The sequence below is a fragment of the Dendrobates tinctorius genome, unplaced genomic scaffold (genome assembly GCF_039654945.1).
Source record: "Dendrobates tinctorius isolate UK_male_01 unplaced genomic scaffold, ASM3965494v1 ptg000113l, whole genome shotgun sequence".
Classification (NCBI taxonomy): Eukaryota; Metazoa; Chordata; class Amphibia; order Anura; family Dendrobatidae; genus Dendrobates; species Dendrobates tinctorius.
The window spans coordinates 3,000,344-3,021,142 of NW_027361781.1; the positions used below are offsets into that span (position 1 = coordinate 3,000,344).

At 44.7% G+C, this 20,799-nt stretch overlaps 1 long non-coding RNA gene across 1 annotated transcript in view; it reads right to left on the minus strand.

Moving 5' to 3' along the window:
* The window catches only part of LOC141101023 (uncharacterized), a 51,321-nt gene that overhangs the window by 12,680 nt on the left and 17,842 nt on the right, over positions 1 to 20,799 (minus strand). The window contains exon 3 of the long non-coding RNA XR_012234853.1: positions 17,659 to 17,751. This is a non-coding gene — a long non-coding RNA (uncharacterized lncRNA). The remainder of the gene's footprint in view (positions 1 to 17,658; positions 17,752 to 20,799) is intronic.

The following is a 20,799-nucleotide window of genomic DNA, read 5'->3' on the forward strand; positions in this document are numbered from 1 at the left end:
GTCCTCCATTCATTCGCCGTTAACACCTTCAGCACTGCTACATCTGAGTAACAGCATCTATACCACTCTGCGCCTCTCCTCATCCATTGCACCCACACTGCCCTGGGACTACAGCTCCACCTGTGGGGAGCTATACCATCTTTGCTGCACCACACCATCAGTCCCAGCGGCTCTGCATGCAGCGCTGGCTTACCATCTCCCTTGCCAATCACCATGGGTGGCGTCACGAATAGTGTTGAGCGATACCGTCCGATACTTAAAAGTATCGGATCGGATGGTATCGGCCGATTTAAAAAAAATAATCGGGTATCGCCGATTCCGATACCGGAAGTCCCATTCAAGTCTATGGGACTTCCGGTATCGGAATAAGAAAAACCCTATTTTTGCGTTGTACAGCCTCTCTGGGGTCTGTACGGGCCTTTCGGGGGGCTGTGCCGGCCTGCCGGGGAGCTGTGCCGGCCTGCCGGGGGGTCTGTGCAGGCTCCGGTGGTCTGTGCAGGCCTGCTGGGGAGCTGTGCCGGCCTGCCGGTGGTCTGTGCAGGCTCCGGGGGTCTGTGCCGGCCTGCCGGAGAGCTGTGCCGGCCTGCCGGTGGTCTGTGCAGGCTCCGGTGGTCTGTACCGGCCTGCCGGGGGGCTGTGCCGGCCTGCCGGGGAGCTGTGCAGGCTCCGGTGGTCTGTGCCGGCCTGCCGGGGGGCTGTGTCGGCCTGCCGGGGGGCTGTGCAGCAGGCTCCGGGGGTCTGTGCAGGCATCGTCCGATGGGACTACAAGTCCCAATCGGGCGATGCCTGCTACCATGACAGTGATTGACACATTAGCCAATGATGGGACAGTAGTAATCCCATCATCCGGCTAATGTGTTGAATGAAAAAAAAAAAAAAAAAAAAAAAAAAAAAAATTTACATGCTACATACATACATACATACAACATGCATACTACATGTAACATACATACTACATATATACTACATGCATACTACATACATGCTACATACTACATACATAATACATGCATGCAACATACATACAAAATATACTACATGCATGCAACATACATACTACATGTAACATACATACATGCTACATACATGCAACATACACACTACATGCTACATACATGCAACATACACACTACATACATGCAACATACACACTACATACATGCAACATACACACTACATACAATACATACAGTACATATAACATAGAGTACATACTCACCGTCACTTGTCACTTTGATCCCCGAAGCATTGTCGCCTGAGGAATAAATATCAAAATAAAAAAACACCAATATACTTACCACGATCCGCAGAAGTCCACGAGGGTCCCACGTCGATCTTGCGTGGAGAACAGCAGAATCAGCTGATGCTACCGTTCTCTACCAGCTCCAGGAATCCAATGACGGAAGGTAGGTATCCTTCCGCACTGTATTCCTCCACCACTGAAAAAAAAAGTCCCTAGTCTCACTTTATGGCAAAAGCTGCGTGGGAACTTTCTCACGCAGCAATGGCATAAAGTGAGACTAGGGACTTTTTTTTTTTTTTTACAGTGGTGGAGGAATACAGTGCGGAAGGATACCTACCTTCCGTCATTGTATTCCTGGAGCTGGTAGAGAACGGTAGCATCAGTTGATGCTGCTCTCCATGCAAGATCGACGTGGGACCCTCGTGGACTTCTGCGGATCGGGGTAAGTATATTGGTGTTTTTTTATTTTGATATTTATTCCTCAAGGGGACAATGGCTTCGGGGATCAAAGTGACAAGTGACGGTGAGTATGTACTCTATGTTATATGTACTGTGTGTCTATTGCATGCATGTAGTATATATGCAGTATATATGTAGTATGCATGTTGCATGCATGTGGTATATATGTATGTATGTAGCATGTATGTTGCATGTAGTGTGCATGTATGTAGCATGTATGTTGCGTGTATGTAGCATGTAGTATATATGTAGTATGTTACATGTAGTATATATAGTATATATGTAGTATGCATGTTGCATGCATGCAGTATATATGTTGTATGTATGTTGCATGCATGTAGTATATATGTAGCATGTATGTAGCATGTATGTAGCATGTATGTAGCATGTATGTAGCATGTATGTAGCATGTATGTAGCATGTATGTAGCATGTATGTAGCATGTATGTAGCATGTATGTAGCATGTATGTAGCATGTATGTAGCATGTATTATATATGTAGTATGTATGTTACATGTAGTATATATAGTATATATGTAGTATGCATGTTGCATGCATGTAGTATATATGTTGTATGTATATTGCATGCATGTAGTATATATGTATTATGTATGTAGCATGTAGTATATATGTAGTATGCATGTTGCATGCATGTAGTATATATGTTGTATGTAGCATGTAGTATATATGTTACATGTAGTATATATAGTATATATGTTGCATGCATGTAGTATATATGTTGTATGTATGTTGCATGCATGTAGTATATATGTATTATGTATGTAGTATGTATGTAGCATGTAGTATGTATGTTACATGTAGTATATATGTAGTATGCATGTTGTATGTATGTATGTATGTATGTATGTATGTATGTATGTATGTAGCATGTAAATTTTTTTTTTTTTTTTACATTCAACACATTAGCCGGATGATGGGACTACTACTGTCCCATCATTGGCTAATGTGTCAATCACTGTCATGGTAGCAGGCATCGCCCGATGGGACTTGTAGTCCCATCGGACGATGCCTGCACAGACCCCCGAAGCCTGCACAGACCACCGGCAGGCCGGCACAGACCCCCGGAGCCTGCACAGCCCCCCGGCAGGCCGGCACAGCCCACCGGCAGGCCGGCACAGCCCACCGGCAGGCCCGAACTGACGGCGTATCATGATGCGCACAGACAGCGCATCATGATGACGTCATTTCGGCAGCCAATCAGAGCCACAAAAGTGGCTCATTGCATTTTGGACTTCCGATTCCGGTATCCGATACGAAAAAAGTATCGGTACTCGGTATCGGAATTCCGATACGGCAAATATCGGCCGATACCCGATACTTGCGGTATCGGAAAGCTCAACACTAGTCACGAACTATTCAAATAAACTTTAGCACCATTAACATCACCGCCATTGATATTGGGCGCCCAGGGCCACGGACCGGGTCACTGCTGCTGTGACACCTTCCCCCTGACACCAGCCCGGTACAGAGTACCCCGCTGCCCTGGGTGTGAGGGCGAACCAGGAGCACTCTGGGAGCAGCAAACACTAGTTAGGGTGTGTGCACACGTTGCGGATTCTGCTGCGGATCCGCAGTGGATTTGGTCCTGCGGATCCGCAGCAGTTTCTGCTGCGTTGTACAGTACAGTCTATGAGAAATAAAAAACACAGTGCACATGCTGTGGATTTTCTGCAGATTTAAATCTGCAGTATATCAATTCTTTGTGCGGAATCCGCAGCGTTTTGAAACCTGCTCCATTATAGGAATCCGCAGGTGTAAAAACGCAGGGGAAATCTGCACAAAATCTGCACTAAATCCGTAGGTAAAACGCAGGTCATTTAACCTGCGGATTTACCTGTGGATTTGGCCAAATCCGCGCAGAAAAATCCACAGAGTAATCCACAACGTGTGCACATACCCTAATCCTCTAGGACTCGCTGTCAGCCTGGTAACGGGTAGGTTAATCATTACACGCCAGCACAAACAGCGAGATAAGGTGATCGATACACTGGTTTAACCCTCCCTCTGCCTGCCAGGGAGGATGCGCCACTTTCTCAGCACAGCTCAATGACTGCAGCCAGCTGTGAGATCTCTAGTTTGCACTTTTCCTGTTTTTTTCTCAGTCTCAAAGTGCAGAAAATTTCCAGGCCAAGACAAAGCATCGCCATATAGCGCATCAGTGACCGCTGCAAAGTGCCTGAAAACTATGTAACACGTAAGGAGAGCATCATGTAATGAATATTACACCCAAATAGCAGTAAGTTGTATGTATATATCCAAAGCAACAGATTAGACACTTCAAATAGTAATTAACATAGATACTCATCAATTCCCATGCTGTGTGCAGTGTCCACTGGTCCTGGAGCAGCACGCTCCTCAGCTTTCAGGCTCCTCTCAGTCAGAAGCAATCAAGTGCAGAGCAGACAGTGAACTCAGCTCACACGCAGAGGCAGAGCCCCCTGTGTCCAGGCTGCTGCTGGAGCTGATGACTTCTCTGCAGCAGGGAGCTTTCAAGGAGAGCGCGCTCAGCCAGGATTGGGTGAGTCACCTCCCCTTCCCCTCTGCAGAAGAGCGGTCACATGACTCACTCCCTGCTGCAGCATGTAATTGTATCGGCGCGATCTGCACGCCGATATAGTTACATAGCATAGCTCGGGTGGGCCCCATCAGAGCGCGGGGCCCGGGGCCACCGCCCCCTCGGTAGCTACGCTACTGACTAAATCTAAACAGCGCACATAAGGAAAAAATTCCAAAAATACATCATTTGAAAGGTAACTCACCAAACCCTGACTGATGCACTGTCAGGATGATCTTTTTATCTTTTTGCACTTTCTATCATTTTTGCAGGATGCAGCTAGAGCCCTTCATGTTGGCTTGGTTTTTCTGTGTGATGCATGTATACAGTGCTGAGCAGCCCGCCTGCTAATACTATGGGCGTCATCAATAGGCTGTTCAGACACTTTTGCATCACACTTATCAGTGTGACTTATGTCTTATGCAAGCCTTATTTGTGTGCATTTTTTTTTCCCACTAGGCAGCCAGACCATATTGGGTTACTGGCTGTCCTCATCAGTGGAATGCACCTGTGCTGCCCCAGCCTTTATCAATGGGGCTCTGCTGCATCCTGCCAGTGCATCAGTCAGGGTTTGGTGAGTTACCTTTCAAATGATGTATTTTTGGATTTTCGGAATTTTTTCCTTATGTGCAATGGCAAGAAAGTAGTTAAAAAGGTACTTACCTTGCCCTGGCTGTCACCTGGTTATTCCTAAACATAACTACCTACTTAATCTTCATAGTCCTAATCCATACCTTCAGAGCTCTGAAGGCCTTGTATGATGTAATGATGCCGCAGGACGACAAACTTCATATTCTTATCACACAATCAACAAGGAACCCTGGCAAACGAGCCTGACTAAGGAACTGAGGCGGGCTTCCAGGGTTGCTGAGCGGAGATGTAAAAGGTCTCATTCCTATGAGTGCTTCACCACATTCAAACAGTTCCTTACGCCATTCAAGTGTCCACGCTCACTACAGCGAAAAAAAAAACCCATACTTCTCATCCCTCATAGACCAGACTTGACGGAGCTAATTGTGCTGGTAGGAGAGCTGCATGGAGGAACAACTAAGAGCATGTGAAGTTATTTATTTTTTAATCCTTACATTTATTATGCTCTTGGGCCAAGTGAGACTTCAGAGTTTAATGATGGAAAACAAATTCAATGTGAATCTTCTGAAATTTGATCCGTGGTTCACATAAAAATCTTGTCCAGCTCTATTTCTCACATTCATGAAGCATCAGAGAGGAGGCTGACGTTACTTTGTGTGACCCCAATGGCCTCCTCATAATACCCTACAGATATGACATCTAGCAGATTATTATATCTTGTACAGTGGTGTTTTCAGTATCTCAGCCATAACAGATCAGCGATTCCCAGTGGAGCATAGTTTGTATGGCAGAGTCATTTTCCACCTACAGAGTCACTAGATAAGCTTGGCTCTTCGGTGAAGTGTAAGCTCTTATGGTCAGCAGGGTCTTTTCCCTGGAGTGTAAACTCTTATGGTCAGCTGGGTCTTCTCTCTTTCTCTTACACTTTTTCCTCTGCCCCACGTGTGTTTTTTGAGCAATTACAAGCTTTCCAGAATTGAGAATTAAAATTCAAAATTGTGTGGTAAATTTGGGCAAATTGGAACTTTAAAAGATCCACTCATCTCTAGTTACATGTTCCTTGCCTTCCAGGAGAACTGCAGTTGCTCATTTTTGCCTTTCAAATAAAGTTTAAAGGGAACCTGTCATCTTTTTTCGCATTTAAACTGCGGCCACCACCATTAGGGGCTTATCTACAGCATTCTGTAATGCTGTAGATAAGCCCCCGATGTAACCTGAAAGAGAAGAAAAACAAATTAGATTATACTCACCCGGGGGGCGGTCCGGTCCGATGGGTGCTGCGGGTCTAGGTCCGGCACCTCCCATCTTCATGCGATGACATCCTCTTCCTTGCTTCTATCACGGCTCCTGCACAGGCGTACTATATCTGCCCTGTTGAGGGCAGAACAAAGTACTGCAGTGCACAGGCGCCGGGAAAGGTCAGAGAGGTCCGGCGCCTGCGCACTGAATGTATAGGAAACCTTGCTTCTTTTGATTAGAATCAGAAAAGAGAAAATATTGATGCAAAAGAAAAGGAACCATGTATAAGGGTATACGGAGACCTATAACGTGCCAGTGTGCGAAATACCAGGTATCTACGTATACCCAACATACATAAGAAATATTTCCAATTCTGCAAATTAATATGACTGAATCTATCCTTATTTACTCGCTACACCATGCAAAATAAACAAAAAATGGCAGTAAAAGCAGGACATTATTAACGATATCACCAGACAGTGGTCAGAGAAAAATCAGAATTACAAAGACCCTATTTTATCAGCCATATGCTGCTGAAACATGAATGTGTAGGGAGATAGACCGCACTACGGGTACCTGTATGCCGGGTCCGGAACTAGAAAGGCTGCATCCTTTGTTCCCGGGAGGGGGAAGACTGAGTGGGGTGGACCTACCCCTGCTGTCTGGGGTAAGCCTGAGCAAGGAGGACCTTCCTGGGGACAGAGAAGGGTGGGGAGAGCTGGAAAAGGGTGCGCAGCAGCAGAGGCATAAAAGGAAGAAGCACGTGAAGCGGGGCAGTCTGGTGCCAGTGGGGAGCAGCGCGGAGAGTGGTAAGCAGCACGCTCTGCTTCCCCCACCAGAGAGTACCAATGTGACAACAGGCCATATAGAAGGACCCCCTCATCGCCTGCAGAGAGCCATGCAGAGCAGAGCCATGCCAGCAGAGCAGAGCCGTGTCTGCAGAGCAGAGCCATACAGACAGAGCAGAGCCGAGCCGGGTGTTGCAGCAGTGAGAGAGAGAAGTGCTCCATCCGGGAAGCACCAGCCCCACGCAGACCAGCGACCGCTATTGCCCGCTGCCATCCGCAGAGACCATAGAGAGAGAGATGGGCAGTGTGTGCCCAGTGACCAACATAAAGCCGGGAGCCAGACACTTCAGGATCGTGAGTACCAAGCGTGTGCCGCCTGAAAGAAACCGTTTGCGTGACCGTAACCTACACCCTGACTGTGCTAGTAAATCTTGGCTTGAGGCACTTATGACTTGACTTGGCCTTCATATACTTGCAGAGCCACTCTGGGCTCGTACAGGACTGTTGCCCTTATCATTGTTAGTCACTACAGTATATGGACTAGGGACAGTGGAAGGTACCGGAGGCCGACCTCTGTCACCAGAAGATGGGGTATTGTCATTTATTTGGTCTCACTGGAAAGGACATTGCGCCAGCTGCTGTCGGCGCAATTGAGTATGCAGCCAGAGCTGCAGATTTAGGACTTAACACGCTTGCTACTGAACTGCTGTTAACTGTACCATTGTACCTCACCTTGCAAAATCCTAACCTTTTAACCCCCTGCGTTGAGAATTCCCCTGTAAATAAACCTGTTAACCCCTGCTCTGCCTGCTTCCTGTCACTGCATCCTGCTTGTTACCTTTACACATGTGTGAGCACAGGGACAAAAGTATAAATATGAGGTCATATCCACAAGGGCAGTCCACATCTGACCCTACAGTGGAGACCCTTCACTCTCCCGGTGCGTCCTAAATAGTCTAAGTTGGTGAAGTGAGGGGAGAAAAATATAGGCATAAATTAAATTTATGGGAACAAATAACTAAAAATTGGCATGTGCATTCACCCATTTTGCGATGAAGCCCCTAAAAAATTCTGGTTGCAAGCGATTCCCTTCATAAGTCCCATGCTTAGTGACAGGACGACACCCTGTGTGCAATCTAAGTGTCATGTGTGTCAGCATATACACTTTACCTTTTCTGAAAGGCCTCAGAGGCTGCAGCACCATTAACAAGAGGCACCACTAACAAAACAACAAGAAGACAAAGGAGATCTTCAAACAACACCATGAAGACCAAGGAAGTCTACAAACAAGTCAGGGACAAAGTTGTAGAGAAGTACAAGTCAGGGTTGGGTTATAAAAAATGTCCCCATTTCTGATTTTCTCCCAGAGCACCATCAAATCAATTATTATCAAATGGAAAGAACATGGTACCACAACAAACCTGCCAAGAGAGGGCCGCCCACCAAAACCCTCAGCCCGGGTAAAAAGGGAATTAATCAAAGAGGCCGCACAGAGACCAAAGGCAACCCTGAAGGAGCTGCAGAGTTCCCAAGCAAACACCGGAATATCTGTCCATACGACCACAATAAGCCCTACACTCCATAGAAGTGGCCTTTATGGAAGAGTGGGCAGAAAAATCCATTTACTTATATAAAAAAATTCTAAGGCTTGTTTTAAGTTTGCCAAAAGACATGTGGAACACTTCCCTAATGTATGGAGGAAGGTGCTGTGGTCAGACGAGACCAAATTTGAAATTTTCGGCCACCAGGGTAAATTTCTTGCTCCAAACCAACACAGCTCATCACCCCAAAAATATCCTCCCCACAGTGAAACATGGTGGTCGCAGCATCATGCTGTGTGGATGTTTTTCTGCAGCAGGGACAGGGAAAATGATACGAGTCAAGAGGAAGATAGATGGTGTGAAATACAGGGATATTCTTAAGCAAAACCTGTTTCAGTCTGTCAGTGATTTGAGACTTTGATGGAGGTTAATCTTCCAACAAGACAATGACCCAAAGCATATTGCTAAAGCAACACTTGTAAATGATTTAGATTGGCCTAGTCACAGCCCTGACCTTGGGTCAATTGAGAATCTGTGGTCAGACTTGAAAATTGCTGTTCACCAGAAGAAACCATCTAACCTGAAGGAGCTGGAGCAGTTTTGCCTTGAGGAATTGTAATTGCTCAACTGTAATTGCTGCAAAATGCGGCTCCACAAAGTACTGACTTAAGGAGGTGAATAGTTATGCACACTAAAGTTTTTGGCTATTTTTTCCTATTTGTTATTTGCTTCACAATAATAATAACAATAAATTTTATTTCTATAGAGCCGACATATTCCCCAGCACTTTACATTTCGGTGGGGATTTGTACAGACAATAGACATTACAGCATAACAATAATCACATAGATTATAACAGATACCAAGAGGAATGAGGGCCCTGCTCGCAAGCTTACAGTCTATGAGGAAAGATGTAGACACGAAAGGTGGGTGGTAACAGTTGCTCTGATTGTATGGAACAGCTATAATGTTAAGTGTGTAACAGTACAGACATGGAGGGCTAATAGATGTATAAAGCATATGGGAACATGATGCGGGGAACCTGGTTATGGTAAAACTTTTGGCTGTGCCACACAGGGATAGATTAGGTTAATGTGTTGAGGCGGTAGGCCAGTCTGAATAAATGCATTTTCAGGTCACGCTCAAAATTGTGGGGATTAGGGACAAATCATATTGACCTGGGAAGTGCATTCCAAAGTATTGGCGCAGCACGTGTAAAGTCTTGGAGACGGGAGTGGGAGGTTCTGATTATTGAGGATGCTAACCTCAGATCATCAGCAGAACGGAGGGTACGGGTAGGGTGGTACACTGAAACAAGGGAGGAGATGTAGGGTGGTGCTGAGCCATGGAGGGCTTTGTGGGTGAGGGAAATAAGTTTATACTGAATTCTGGAGTGGATGGGTAGCCAGTGTAATGACTGGCACAAGGTAGAGGCATCGGTGTAACGATTGGTGAGGAATATGATCCTGGCTGCAGCATTCAACACAGATTGGAGAGGGGAGAGTTTGGTAAGAGGGAGACCGATTAGAAGAGAGTTACAATAGTCGAGACAAGAATGAATAAGAAACAGTAAGAGCTTTTGCAGAGTCAAAAGTAAGAAAAGGTCGAATTTTAGAAATGTTTTTGAGGTGCAGATGACAAGAGCGAGCTAGTGATCGAATGTGGGGGGCAAAGGAAAGCTCGGAATCAAGTATGGCCCCAAGTCAGTGGGCATGTTGCTGGGGAGTTATAGTGGAGCCACACAAGGAAATGGCAATGTCGGGTATAGGTACATTAGTAGAGGGAGGAAACACAAGGAGTTCAGTCTTTGACAGGTTCAGTTTCAGATATAGTGAGGACATGATGTTAGACACAGCATTTAGACAATCGCCGGTGTTTTCTAGAAAGGCTGGCGTGATGTCAGGAGAAGAAGCATATAATTGGGTGTCATCAGCATAGAGATGGTGCTGGAAACCAAATCTACTGATTGTTTGACCAATAGGGGCAGTATACAAGGAGAAGAGGAGGAGACCTAGAACCGATCCTTGAGGAACCCCAACAGTAAGGGGAAGGTGAGAGGAGGAGGAACCGGCAAAAGATACAGTAAAGGAGCGGTCAGAGAGATAGGAGGAGAACCAGGAAAGAACGGTGTCCGTTATGATTGAGTCACCGTAGGAGGCAAAAACAGAAATGCTAGCTAAGTCCAGAAAACCAGAGAAGTTGGCAGCTATCGGATTGCAGACCCCTGAACCTATCAACACAACTAGCAGTAGCCATGGGGGGTTCCTACGATGCCCTAGACCCCTCGATCACAGCCGGAGAATTAAATAGGCCTAAAGAAAGAAAGGGGAAATCTAATCTGCCCCAGAGCAGACCCCAAAGCAATAGGCAGCCCCCAACATATAATGACGGTGAAGCAAGATGAAAATACTAACACAGACAGAAAGATAGACTGAGCAAAGAGGGGCCCAAGCTAACTTGATAGGAAAGGACAGGAAGGCTACTGTCTGCAATCCATGAAAAACCCTATGAAAATAAGAGCCATCAAACTGACAGTGAAAAAGGCCCTGAAGACGCAAGGCTTCAAAAAGCTATGTCAGCACTCAGGAATATATTGAAGACAGAGCTACAGGCAAAAGGAGATTCAGCTCACCCCAGCAGGGGATGGCAGAATACTGAAAAGCAAGGAAAACAAAAAACAAAACAAAAAGGCTAAAAGCCAAAACAGAAAACTTAGCTTTAGGGAGCAGGAATCAGACTGGTGTCCTAGGAGTCCACAGAGAAATCACCCACAGGTCAGAAGGGCGTCGGCAGCCTTATATCCAGTCTGTGACTCCACTCAGCCAGTCATCCTCATTAGACTCAGGTGCCTGATAATCAGGCTTACTACCTTCCTTCACCAGAATAGGGAGTTCACCAGCCCCCAGTGACGAAGGGGAAAATGAACTCACAACAGGTGTCCTTGAGGCCAATGGAACGGATCATAGTGAGGAGGAGCTGATGATCCACAGTGTCGAATGCTGCAGAGAGATCCAAGAGAATTAGTATGGAGTAATGACCATTTGATTTAGCTGATAGTAGATTAGAGACTTTAGTGAGGGCAGTTTCAGTAGAGTGTAAGGAGCGGAAACTGGATAGGAGAGGGTCGAGAAGAGAGTTATCAGAGAGATAGCGGATAAGACGGGAGCGGACCAGGCATTCCAGGAGTTTAGAGATGAAGGGAAGATTAGAGACAGGTCTATAGTTAGCTGCACAGTTTTGGTCGAGGGATGGTTTTTTAAGTAGTGGATGTACGATGGCATGCTTAAATGAGGAGGGAAAGATGCCAGAAGAGAGAGGTTAAATATTTTAGTTAGGTGAGGGGTGACATTAGGGGAAAGGGAGTGGAGGAGATGTGACGGAAATGGGTCACTGGTGCAAGTGGTTGGGCAAGAAGATGCAAGGAGCCTGCTTACTTCTTCATCTGTGACTGGTTCAAAATCAGAGAGTGAGCTAGATGCAGTGGGGGAGGGAGGACAGTGCATGGTATGTGGTGATTGGGAGATAATTTCCTGTCGAATCTGGTCAATTTTTCCTTTGAAGTAATTGGCCAGATCATCAGCTCGGAGCTCCATGGTAGGGGCCTGTACTCTTGGGTTGAGTAGAGAATGAAAAGTGTGAAAGAGATGTTTCGGGTTATTTGACAGTGAGGTGATGAGGGTATTGAAATAGGTTTGTTTGGAGAAGTGAAGGGCAGTGTTGTATGTTCGAAGCATAAACTTATAATGGATGAAATCTTCGTGTAGATTGGATTTTCTCCACAGACGTTCGTCGCACCTGAAGCACCGCTGAAGGAAACGTGTTTGCACCGTGTGCCAGGGTTGTCGCCGTCTGTGTTGTGGTGTTCTATTTATAGGGGGTGCAAATTCATCCAGGGCACTTTGAAGTGTTTCATTGTAATGCTGCAATGCAGAATCAGGACATGAGAGGGAGGAGATGGGGGCCAATGAAGACTGCAAGTTCTTCATAAGTTTATGGGTGTTAATGGCCTGTATATTTCTATAAATATGGACAGTGGGGGTGACCTGAGCGGCCTGGCAGTTCTTGATAGAGAATGAAAGAAGACTGGTCAGAGAGCGGGAGAGGGGAGTTTGCAATATCATCCACTGCACAAAGCCGAGAGAAGACCAAGTCGATAAAAAGAAAGCGAAATGTTCACAATTGTAGGCAGGTTCTTTACATGAACTAATGCAAAACCTAAAAAAAAAAATTTAAATTCCAGTTTATGAGGTAGCAAAACATGAAAACTGCCAAGGGGGTTGAATACATTCACAAGTCACTGTAGTTACTCCTCTGTACATGCTTATTCTTATTACAGGATATGGACACTTTTTTACTTAAATTCATGTCATTTTGGATAAAAATAATATTATTCAATTGGATTTCATTAAACATTTTGCTCCATTCGCCCTCTATTGTTTCACAGTGAGTAAGGCCGGGATCACACATGCGATAAACTCGGACGTGTCTCGCATGTCAATAGCCGGCACTGCCGCTGGCACTCGGATCGGAGCATGTGGTCGCATAGCACTACTTGCAGCTGCCCGCTCCGCTCCTAAGTGCCGGCGGAAGTGCCGGGTATTAACATGCGAGACTCTTCTGAGTTTTTCGCATGTGAGATCCTGGTCTAACTAAGAATCTGTCAGTGATTTTAACTATTATATATTTAAAAAAAAAATTTCTACAAGTGTTTATCCTTTTTTAATGTTTTTATATTGATCCATTTTGGAAACTTGAACCCTGATCACTTGTACTACTCTTCACTGCAGTAATGTGATATTGTAGTGTGTTGTTAAATTACCTATCACATTATGGAAAATCTGAGCCCAAGTGCACTGTATGATGATGCCAACCCTGAATCCAAATTGTAAGATGGTGAAACCCTGTATAATTGGGGATTCTATAGGTCAATTATTTTTAACTTCTGATTTGGTAATACACCATTGTAAAATATTCTTAGTTATCTCCATGTACTTCTCTTCATAAAATCAACAAGACAAAAGTGTAGGAAAACAACTGCTTGTTATAAACACAAATATGCAGTTTGGCCACGGGCATAATGATCCCAGTCGCATAGGGTGCAACTGTGACCGGGCTCCATGTGGGAGGAGGCCTGATGACGTCAGTGCTAATTTCACCTGGATGGGCATCCTCAGATGCACATTCAGCTGAAATGTACTGCAGCGAAGAGACCCGACTGCTCCCTGCACTGCAATACACACTGCCAGCCAATCAGAGTCCAGCAGCTGAGGAAGGCTTGCTAGTGATGGGTGGCACATGTCAATGATATCATGCGCTGCCTGTGTTTACCAAAGTTAACACCCTTCTTCTGCGCTGGCTATACAGGAGGTTGCCACAGGTCGTCGGAGTGGGAAAAGTAAGAATAATAATGATTTATTAGTTTTTAAAATGTGCTACAGAAGAATGGAAAGTGCCTAGGATGAGGGCCTTATACCAGGAAGAGGCTTAGGATGGCGAACCTCATACCAGGAAGAAGCCCAGGATGGAAGCATTGTACCAGGATCGGGGACATTATACCAGGAAGGAGCCCAGGATGGGGGACATTGTTATAGGATGTGGGGCAATATTACTGCAAGGCCCAGAAAAAGGCATTATTACTGGAAAGGAACCTGGATGGGACATTATTACTGGAAGTTGTCAGGGATGGAGGACATTATTATAGGAAAGGGTACAGGATGGGAGACGTCGTTGCACGGGGCCCATTATTACAGGAAGGAGCACATTTTGGCATGGAAGGCGAACATTCTTTTGTAGAATCTAGAACGCTACAAGAGCTCATACATCTGACCAACATGTGAGAATAAAAATTTTGCATTAGGGCTCAATGGACTCTGGTAATGCCACATAAATTGGCCGATGATGTGGGACAAGGGACTTACACAGTACTTCTTGTAATCCTCCATATAGAGGATTCCACTATGTATTTATTTATAGCTGAAGAGCCCGGCGCTGCCTGGACATAGTAGCTAACTGTGGTTAGTTATAGCAAATTATAATGATTATCCACCATCCCATAGGCCCGTGCCCATATTCCCATCATACATATCCTCTATCCCATAGTCCCATGCCCATATACCCATCACACATCCTCCATCCCATAGTCCCATGCCCATATACCCATCATACATATCCTCCATCCCATAGTCCCATTCCCATATACCCATCATACATATCCTCCATCCCATAGTCCCGTGCCCATATACCCATCACACATCCTCCATCTCATAGTCCGTGCCCATATACATATCCGCCATCCCATAGTCCAGTGCCCATATACCCATCATACATATCCTCCAACCCATAGTCCCGTGCCCATATACCCATCACACATCCTCCATCTCATAGTCCGTGCCCATATACATATCCGCCATCCCATAGTCCAGTGCCCATATACCCATCATACATATCCTCCAACCCATAGTCCCATGCCCATATACCCATCATACATATCCTCTATCCCATAGTCCCATGCCCATATACCCATCATACATATCCTCCAACCCATATTTCCATCATACATATCCTCTATCCCATAGTCCCATGCCCATATACCCATCACACATCCTCCATCCCATAGTCCCATGCCCATATATCCATCATACATATCCTCCATCCCATAGTCCCATTCCCATATACCCATCATACATATCCTCCATCCCATAGTCCCGTGCCCATATACCCATCATACATATCCTCCATCCCATAGTCCCATGCCCATATACCCATCATACATATCCTCCATCCCATAGTCCCATTCCCATATACCCATCATACATATCCTCCATCCCATAGTCCCATTCCCATATACCCATCATACATATCCTCCATCCCATAGTCCCATGCCCATATATCCATCATACATATCCTCCATCCCATAGTCCCATGCCCATATACCCATCATACATATCCTCCATCCCATATACCCATCACACATCCTCCATCCCATAGTTCCGTGCCCAGCTGACGTTTTTAATGATACCATTTTGGTGCAGATAGGATCTTTTGATCACCCGTTATTGCATTTTAATGCATTGTCATGGCGATCAAAAAAAAAAAAAAAAAGTAATTCTGGCGTTTTTGCTTTTTTCTCACTACGCAGTTTAGCAATCAGGTTAATCCTTTTTATTATTGATAGATCGGGCGATTCTGAACGAGGCAATACCAAATATGTATATGTTTGATTTTTTTATTTTATTTTGAATGGGGCGAAAGGGGGTGATTTGAACTATATTTTTTTGTTTTTTTTAAATATTTAAAAACTTTTTTTTCACTTTTTTTTTTTTTACTTTTGGCATGCCTCAATAGTCTCCATGGGAGACTAGGAGTTGCCATAAACAGATCGGCTCTGCTTAATACAGGCAATGATCAGATTGCCTGCCTGTAGCAGAATTACTTATTTGCTATGAGCGCTGACCACCGGCAATCCGACACTGACAACCATAGAGGTCTGCTGGAGATCTCTGGTTGTCATGCCAACCCATCGGTGACCTGCGATCACGTGATGGAGCTCACCAATGGGCAGATTTCTGGAAAAGCATGTTAAATGCGGCTGTCAGTGTTTGACAGGTTAATAGCTGCGTATGGATGGCAATTCCACCCGCGGCTGTTCCAGGCACATGTCAGCTGTTCAAAACAGCTGACATGTGTAAGGAAAGAGAGGGAGGGAGGGTGATCGACATCGGCACACATTATTAACCCCTTTTAGATAATAAAGTATATATTATTAATTAGAAAAAAAAGAGTATAATAGATGTGGGATAGAGTTTCTGAACAATTAACCCCTATAATACCCAGATATTTTGAATGGCAGCCCTTGGTATGTTATATACATGGCAGACTTTGTGAATTTAAAATATATATAAAATTATAGAAGAAAAAAAAAATGGAAAATTCCAAGTAATATATATTTGCATATAAATTCCAAAATATATCACCTCTACTCAACAGTTCTGCATCTATGGAGTGGTGCAGTACCTGAGAGTGACCACGAGGTGTCGGTATTTGACAATATAAATTTTAGTATTACGCTCTGATGATGCAGAACGCACCATAATCCTTTGATCAAATCATTGTAAGTTATAAGTTGATGAAGCTGGTATTTATTACACAAGAAAACTGCAGAATGGTGTATGTCCTAACATTCGGTGTTTGTTGATTTCTGAAATCTTTATACTGTTTTAGTTTTCATTCGGTTCAAATGTGTAGGTTAAAATATTTTAACAGTTTGTGACAAAAACATATGTAGCATAGATTATTTTCCATGAATCAATTCATTCTTGCACCATATATTGTCTGGAGTGAGATAATATGCAAGATACATTATTGTATGCATCTCAGTCCTGATGAGGCTGGTGTACTTGCTTTACACAACCCTAAGAATGTCTAATTTATCTTATTTATACAAGTTTTTCTGCACAATAATAAAATAAGAAATTAAGCAGCTTAGTGGATCATTTTTTTTAAGGCATTATGACATGGAATTAAAAGTAAGTACACCAATCTAATGATCATTAAGATATCTGTGTAGAGTCAGCATTCCTGCGCAATTCCAACCCTCTTCTTTACCGGCAGGGATACAGACTCACTCACCACCCCAAACCTCAGCCCACGCTTCCTCCTGCAGCTGTGGCCTCCTGGAGCCTGCACACGTCTGGTAGAACCAGAGGCACTGCACTTAGGGCTCGCAAACATGCTCCCAATCTTTTAAATCCTAAAGTTTCCCATGCCAATGGCTGGGAGACACTTATTATTTAAGTCACCACCACCTGTTGGGAGGTACTAGAGCAGCGTGTTCACTATGTGTGTCTGCATGATTGCTAGTTCTCACGTCCTCTGTGCTATTATACCTGTCTGTATCTACCATGACTGCCTGTATACCAGCAGTACCTGCCAGCATCTGCCATGCCTGCCTGTATACCCACCACACCTGCCAGCACCTGCTGTGCCTGCCTGAGTATGAGCTGTACCCTCCAGCAACCAGCCATACTTGCCAGCTGTACCTGCCATGCCTGTCTGTATACCAGCCACTCTGGTCTGTAAATGCTGTGCCTTCCTGTATACCAGTCATGCCTGTCAGCACCTGCCATTCATATATATATATATATATATATATATATATATATATACACTGTGCCTGCCTCTACCAGCCAAGCCTTCCCATTTCGGGCCATTCTAGCTTCTTACCCCTTGGGGGTCAGTTGCTGTGTGTCCGAGGTCCATCCTGGAGTAGCACTTGGCATCCATCAAGAACCAAGTTTAACTACAACATCAGAGGCTCTAGAAGAAAAAAAAAAAAAAAAAAGTCAAGTGTTCACAGTCATGCCCCCCTACAGGCTCGCCTCGTTCCACAGCACAATGTAGCGTACGTGGTAGTGGAACCAATCTGTTTAATTATTTGTGCAGTTTGTGTTATAAAATGAAATGTCTGCCTGTGCCTCTGCATGGTTGGCCCCTCCTTAAACCATGCAAGGATGCCGGCTTACTCACCGACCCGGCCGCAGCAGAGTCCTCCGGAGTTGCTTCCTCCTTCCCTGTGCCCGATGCCATGTGCTCCGGCAGCATGCCCACTTCCCTGCTCTTCAAAAGGAGACAGTGTGCACGCATGGCAAAATGCCCACTTCTAGCAATTGGTTGGCATTTAGTTAACATGATCCTCTACAAGGTGTCTCCTAGCCAATAGCTTGGAGGTAACTTGCATAAAAGACACACTACTAAATAAGGAGGTGCCTGTGCATTCCCTATAGTTTAGTCTTAGTGGTATTGGGGTGTGCAACTGTATGTTGTCAGGTCCCCTGTGTCATGATGATATTTTAGATTATGTATGACTTTCCCTATTATCACACCTTCCGTAACATTCCAGAATCTTCTATTCACATACTGAACTCTGCTATACCAGTGGTGAGGGTTTGACCCCCCCCCCCCCCCCCTTTCATCCCCCTGCCTGTCTGCTTGCATGTAACACTGACAGTCTGTAACCTGAAACTCCAGCTTTGGCTACTTTCACACTTGCTTTTTTTTTGCAGCGCGTTTTTTGTGCAAATAAACGCATGGAAAAAAACGCAAACAAATGCTGCATTTTTTTCAAGCATATTTATGCGCATGGAGGAAAAAAAAACGCAGCGTTTTTATGCGTTTGCGTTTTTTTCCCACATTGTTTGTCTTCACCCAAAAAAGGATTTGGGGTAGGAGTTATGGTTATGTATGTTTAGTAGGGTTAGGGTTAGTAGGGTTAGGGGTTATGGTTATGTTTAGTAGGGTTAGTAGTCAATATAGTAAAGCTCATCCCTAATGTTGACTTAAAAAGCGCATGCTTAAAAAAAACGCATACATGCATATGCCAGCGCGCACGTATGCGCACCCATAGACTGTAATGTTAATTTTTTGGCAAAAACGTGTGCATGCGTTTTTTTAAGCAGTCGGGTGGACCAAAAAAATGCAACAAGTAGGGTCTGGACTTTATGGACGCACACCTTAAAAAAACGCAGCGCACGAAAAACGCATACGTGCGCATGCCAACGCGCACTTATGCGCACCCATGTTAAATATAGGGGAAAAAGCGCATGCGCACTTATGCGCAAAAAAACGCAAATGTGAAACCAGCCTTACTCACTCCTTCCTGGCTCTTCCCCCCTAAGGAATGTTAATTAGCAGAGAGAATTTCCTTTGTCTGTCCAACATGTGTTCGGGAGACTAAAATGGACGGGATTTAGGATCTAACTATTTGACGTAATGCGACGCCAGTTTATGATAGAAAAATGACAGATACATATTTGGGACATGCTTCGATGGAGCTTCCATACCATTATGTTGTTAGTTCATTTTCTGGTCTACCAGTTGTGAGTTCTCCTTCCAGGCTCCCTCTGGTGGTAACAGGAGTAACAGGAGGTAGTGAGGCTGACTTAATCAGCAGAGATCTGCCACCTGATAATGAGGATGACGATTGGACCTCAAGAATCTCAGATTGGATTTAAGACAGCCGACGCCCTACACTGGTGCTGGTGATTCCTTCTGCTTGTCAGGTCTTGGTTCTCAGCTCTGTTCCAGTCAGCTCAAGCTAAGTTTTTCTGCTAATGTTCTCACTTGATTTTGTAGTTTTATTCAGTTTTTTGTGTGGTCAGCCAGGGGGCTGTGCTGAATTTCCACTCTTATTTATCTGTATTTGCCAATTTGCTTTTTGTCCCTTTTTAGATTGGCCTCTTTTTGCTCTGTCTCAGAATATTTCAGAGTGCTGATATAATGGGAGAAGTCTAGTGACTTCAGGGTTAATTTTGTTATCAGAAGTGTTGGACATTATTTTGTAGGGTTTTGGGCAGATTGCAGACAGTGTCATTCCTTTCTAGTTAGTTTGGGCCCCATCGTTTGCTCAGCCTATTTTTCTTGCCTGTGTTTTCATCTTGTTTCACCGTCAATACATGTGTGGGGGCTGTCTATTCCTTTGGGGTCTGCTCTGGGGCAGTTAGTTTTCCTCTTTTCTTGCTTTAGGCTTATTTAGTCCTCCGGCCGTGACTAGGCGTCTAGGTTCATCGTAGGTACGCTCCACGGCTGCTGCTAGTTGTGTGGTTAGGATCAGAGATCTGCAATCTGCATAGTTACCAACCTCCCTGGTTTTTCTGAGCTTAGCTTGATTAGGTTTTTTCCTCCTCGGTGACCCATTAATAACACCGTGCCTTTTGCTAAATTCTAGCGCCAACAGAACCCGAGAAATGGATTTCTCTTGAACAGAGGTGAATAGACTGTCCAAGTGTGGACTCATTAGGAACCTAATTGTAATATAAGATGAATAATGGTTCTGCCGATATTCTGCTAGGTTCTCAAGCCCAGTTATAATCGTTCTAAGTTTTCAGAACCAAATCTGTAACGCTGAGGGTACAGGTAAACCAGCCACTTTAGTGATGTCACAAGCCCAGAGGTATAAGTTACTGCCCTCAGCCCAGCCTTCATTCTTGCCTGGGAAACTGCTGCAACCAGACCCTCAATGAATTGTGACATCTGGCTCCTCCCACCAGCATGGTTGCCTGAGATGATATAAGTAACATGTGAGTGTTCATTTCTCTGTTTTAATTCGTTTATTTGTAATCACTTTGTACATACTTTTAGCCCCCTGCACATGTGATAGTCATCTGCGGCCAAAGGTTATATACCCCCTTTGTGTGAAACTCTGTCCTTAGTCTGTTAAATTTATTCCAGTATTCTGTGTTCCCATTAGTATATTATACTGTGTGCTTCGGAGGTACATTTGTGAGCAGGTACTAAGATACAGTAACTGGTCGGAGGCAGAGCGAGGGTTAACGTGGTTTAATTCAACAGATTTTCTCCCTGCGAGGA